General features: G+C 42.1%; 1 pseudogene; it reads left to right on the forward strand.

Annotated features, from left to right (window-relative positions):
- The first annotated feature begins 1,355 nt into the window (after positions 1-1,355).
- LOC104659411 lies at positions 1,356-3,608 on the forward strand (annotated as a pseudogene).
- Positions 3,609-5,588: the final 1,980 nt, after the last annotated feature.

Genomic DNA, 5,588 nt, shown 5'->3' on the forward strand with positions numbered 1-5,588 from the left:
TTGATCCGGTATGGTTAAAGTCGTTTATTTCTAATCTATGTTCAGGACATTATTCCTACTTATACTATTTATAGCCAATATTAAGAACATACTTCATTCACTTATTTTATTCATTCATTCATTCAACAAATGCTTACTCAAAGTCCAGTGACAGGTGTCCTTCTAAGTCCCGGATGGACAAATAGGTATGAACAAAGCTGACAAAGTCTATCTCCTTGGGAAACTCACATTTTGGTGAGAGAAAGAGAGCATCAAATAGATATATAAATATTTAATATAATGTAGTAAATGCCATGAAGAGAGGCAAAGAGATAGAGGGAGAAGGGGTATGACCTCAGAGAGGGCAATCAAGGAAGGCCTAGATTAGGGGAGGGGAAACTGAGTGCTTTCATGCACTGCTGGGATGCTCCTCAGAGGGGATGAGATGTGCAAAGGCCCTGAGACAGAGCAGCCTTGGTATGTTGGAGAGAAATGAGGAGATCAGAGCGGGTGGTCACAAGGGAGAACCAAGGCAGGACGTGAGCCTGAGGAAGCAGCCAGGGCCTGAGAGCACAGGGGCTTGTGGACCACACTCTCAAAAATGATGAAAAGCTGTTGGAGGATTGCAAACCAGCATGATCCCATTCAAATTGTAAAAGGAGCAACTCTGGCTATTGTGTGAATAGCCTGGAATGGGAAGTGGGCTGGGAGTGGAAGGACAGTGATCACTTAGAAATATATCACAGGCCTCGCAGCACACTGCACACCAATCTGGGCAAAAAGAGTGAAACTCTGTCTATAAAAAAGAAAAAAGAAAAAAAAGGACACATCCAATGTCCACAAGAGAAGAATCATTGATCACTGCTTACTGAGGATCTATTATGTGCCTGGGACTATGCAAGAAATTTTAAAGAAAATATCTCACTTAACTTTTACAATCACCATTCGAGGTAGGTATAATTATTCCCATTTCACAGACTGGGGAACAACTTTAATTTTTTTTATCCCTGTTTGAAATCATTTTAAAATATCAAAAAGGCAGAAAAAGTAGAATTGGACTGAAACAAATGAGATATTTTAATGTTAAAAAAATTAATCAAAAGACTAAATTTTTTTAGAGACAAGGTCTCACTATGTTGCCCAGGCTGGTCTTGAACTCCTGTGCTCAAGCAATTCTTTCAACTCGGCCTCCCAAAGTGCTGGGATTACAGGCGTACCTGAAAAAATGTTTGAGCTTTGTCTTTTAGTTTATTTCCTAAGGCAAATATAATGCACTCTCATCTCAGAAACAGTAAAATAGAAAGAAAGCAAAATAAGCAAAGGGAGCCCCCACAGTCCCACCTCGCTCTTCACCCACTTGCAGTCCTTTGATACGGATGTCACTGTGTGTGCCTTTTTTTTTTTTTTTTTTTTTTTGGTGAGATGAGATTTACTCTTGTTGCCCAGGCTGGAGTGCAATGGAGCAATATCGGCTCACTGCATCCTCTGCCTCCCAGGCAAGCGATTCTCCTGCCTCAGCCTCCTGAGTACCTGGGATTACAGGCATGTGCCACCACGCCCGGCTAATTTTGTATTTTTAGTAGAGACTGGGTTTCACCGTGTTGCGCAGGCTGATCTCGAACTCCTGACCTCAGGGGGTCTGCCCGCCTCTGCCTCCCAAAATGTTGGGATTACAGGAGTGAGCCACTGTGCTTGGCCAGGATGTCACCATGCCCTTTTATTGCAGTGCTTTTCAAAAATGAGCTCATGCTGGCCAGGTGCAGTGGCTCATGCCTGTAATCCCAGCACTTTGGGAGGCCTAGGTGGGTGGATCCCAAGGTCAGGAGTTTGAGACCAGCCTGGCCAACATGGTGAAACTCCATCTCTACTAAAAATACAAAAATTAGCTGGGCATGGTGGCAGGTGCCTGTAGTCCCAGCTACTTGGGAGGCTGAGGCAGGAGAATTGCTTGAACCTGCAAGCGGAGGTTGTAGTGAGCTGAGATCGCACCTCTGCACTCCTGCCTGGGCAACAGGGCAAGACTCTGTCTCAAAAAAGAAGAAAAAAAAATGAGCTCATGCTATATATACTATTTTGTGAGACTCCATAATTCACTTACATCACCTTAGTAGGAGAGGTTGTCTCAAGCATTTTCTCTTTTCTTGGCCATTTAAGTTGTTTTCTTATTAATGAAGAGTTGCTGTGTCCTAAGATTTCCCATTACAATAAGAGCAAGAAAAAATTATTGAAAATAAATTCAGGCTGGGCGTGGTGGCTTACGCCTGTAATCCCAGCACTTTGGGAGGCCGAGGTGGGCATATCACGAGGTCAGGAGATCGAGACCATCCTGGCTAACACGGTGAAACCTCATCTCTACCAAATATACAAAAAAAATTAGCCAAGCGTGGTGGCGAGCACCTGTAGTCCCAGCTACTTGGGAGGCTGAGGCGGGAGAATGGTGTGAACCCAGGAGGCAGAGCTTGCAATGAGCTGAGATTGTGCCACTGCACTCCAGCCTGGGCGGCAGAGTGAGACTCTGTCTAAAACAAAAAAAAAATAAATAAAATAAAATCAATTCAAACTACAACTGAAAGACAATAGAAAATCTCTGGGAAAAAAATGGAAATGCTTTGCATAGAGGAAGACTAATCTGCAGGGTTTCCAATGCTCACTACTGGGGGTGTTGCTTTTCAGTGGTACTTTTGCTGTGGTTAAGTTGTTCTTAGCTTTCTTCCAAATTGCATGTTTGTTCGAATTCACTTTGGTCAAGTAGTTTTTTGGCTAACTCACATAAGCATTAATTAAAAATGACCAGTATTTATTTAGCTTTGAATATGTGTGCTCTAGCCCTAGTCCAAGCCTTATTTTAATGAATCCTCCCAGTAATAGCGGAGCAAGGTCCTGGTAGCCTTTTCCATCTGATGGAAATGGACTCAGAGAGTCGGGGGGAGGAGATCATAACCCAAAGTCACCTGGCTGGGAAGTGGCAGAGGCTTGAGTTTGAGCCCAGACCATCCTGGATGCATCTGGGTCCTTGCCATTGTCCCTGGCCTCTCCCTCTCCTGTGAACCTTAATTGCTAGTAAGGGAAAGATAATACCAGGCTTATAATAAAATCTTTACTGACTCTAAAACCTTTTTCTTCTTCGGCTACAAGAGATATCCAGAAGTGTAACTTCAGTTTCTGAATTTAGCAACTAATTTGTCTATATTAAAAAGGTCTTTATAGGAGAAGCCGGCAGGACTGGGCGCATGGGTGGGGATCAGAAGCCGGTTGTCGTGAGAGGTTTCCTTGCTCTAGGGAAAATCTTCGATCAATCACTATATCAACAGACACAGATGTTTCCCTTTCTTCATATGATGAAGATCAGGGATCCAAACTTATTCGAAGAGGCAAAGAGGCCCATTCGTACCCACTGGAATGACAGGTTTTGCAGCAATTGTTGCATATGGATTACACACATTGAAGATCGGGGAAATACTAAAATGTCCCTTCATCTGATTCACATGCATGTGGCAGCCCAAGGCTGTGTTGCAGGAGCAATGACTGTTGTTATGGGCTGTTCCATGTATCAGGAATTCTGGGCAAAACCTAAGCCTTTAAAGAAGAGATGCTGTCTTGGTCTTGCTGGAGGAGCTTGCTTTAGTTAGACGTCTCATTATTGAAGTTACGTATGATCGTTGAAAATAAACTAATTTGTATGGGTTTAGATGGTAACACGGCATTTTGAATATTGGCTTGCTTTCTTGCAGGCTTGATTTGCCTGGTAACCGAATTACTAGTGATTAGTTTACTAACTAGGTCATTCAAGGGAGTCAAGTTAACTTAAAAGAAACATGTCACCTAAATGCACTTGATGGTGTTGAAATGTCCACCTTCTTAAATTGTTAAGATGAACTTGGTTCTAAAGAAGATAATAAGCCAACCCTGTAGTACCCCCAGTTTGCTGCAGAATCTCACCTCTTTTGGATGTTATATAAGCATCCTATTTGCCCCAGTTAATGTAACTTTTTTTTACCTGTTTTGTGGACTGGCTGGCTCTTTAAGAACTCTGTCCCAAAAGTGTGTGGAATATAACTGGTAAAGCTTCCCACAACTGACAATATATACGTGTGTGTTTAAACCAAATCTAGAAAGCTTACAATAGAGTTGCATAATAGCAGTATTTATTAAAGAATCACAATTGTAAACATGAGAATAACTTACAGATTCTAGTTTAGTTCTTTGGTAATTGCAAACTATATTTTTGCTGCTGTTATATTACAATAACTTTGAAATGTCGTCTTGAAATAGAAATATGTATTTTAAGCGCTCATGCAAAGGTAAATGAACACTTTTTAAGTGTGTGCATTGCTTATTTTTCCATAAAAATTGTAAATATTAAACTGAACACCTATAATGGATTTTATTAATGACTTATGAACAAGCTGGTTTGGCCAGACAGTATACCCAAACTTCTATATACTACAGAATGCTATTTCACTTGTGAAATTCTCTTGTCTAACCTGAATTTACATTCCATGGTGATAACATGGTATATGTATTGTTATTAAAGTAAATGACCGGCCGGGCACGGTGGCTCACGCCTGTAATCCCAGCACTTTGGGAGGCCAAGGTGGGCGGATCACCTGAGGTCAGGAGTTCGAGTTCAGCCTGGCCAACATGATGAAACCCTGTCTCTACTAAAAATACAAATACTAAAAAGAACATGGATATTTATATATATATATAAAATATATGTAAAAATTAGCCAGGTGCGGTGGTGGGCATCTGTAGTTCCAGCTACTCGCGAGGCTGAGGCAGGAGAATTGCTTGAACCCGGGAGGCAGAGGTTGCAGTGAGCCACAATGGTGCCACTGCACTCCAGCCTGAGCGACAGAGCAAGACTCCGTCTCAAAAAACAGCAACAAAAAAGTAAATGACCATATCAAAAAAAAGGTCTTTATAGTAACGCTGTGGTGCTAGATAGTGTATGTTTTCATTTCCGTGCATTGTCTTGGTTTATAATGTGAACTGTCATGGGAAATAATAAAAAATTACATATTAATAAAAGGAGCAAGCAAGGAAAAAAGAACTCTCAAGTGCACCAGAACCATTCATTGCCCCAGAGGAAAATTAGTTCAGATGTAAACTGGAAATCTGGGAAGACCAGCAGCCTGGCGGAATGCACCTCTAGAAAGGGAGTATACCATGGAGGCCAGGCAGGGCCATGGAGAACAACCTGTGCTAGGCCAGGAACCAGGACGCCTGAGCTCCAGCCCCAACGCAAGTCATTCCACATGGGTTTTATGGAGTTTCTTCCTCACTTGTTTCTTGGTTTATTGCACAAGCATGTGCTGGGTACAGCCTCTGGATCCAGTTCTACATTGGGTAGGGGGAACACTGAGATGCCAGGGGCACCCCACATGGCCCTGTCCACAAGGAGCCTGAGGTCTAGAACATAGACAAGCTGCAAACAATGAGTGCAGTATGATGTGCTTGCTGGACGCTGAAATTTATCCCTGAGAATACTGGAGTTTCATGAGAATTGTATAATTTATCATTTCTTTTGATGATAATAAAAACAACCTTTTAAGTATCATGAAGAAAAAAAGTCTTCTCTTTAGGAATTGTGAGGTTGTCCATGAGAG

The sequence above is a fragment of the Rhinopithecus roxellana genome, chromosome 3 (assembly GCF_007565055.1).
Source record: "Rhinopithecus roxellana isolate Shanxi Qingling chromosome 3, ASM756505v1, whole genome shotgun sequence".
NCBI classification, from domain to species: domain Eukaryota; kingdom Metazoa; phylum Chordata; class Mammalia; order Primates; family Cercopithecidae; genus Rhinopithecus; species Rhinopithecus roxellana.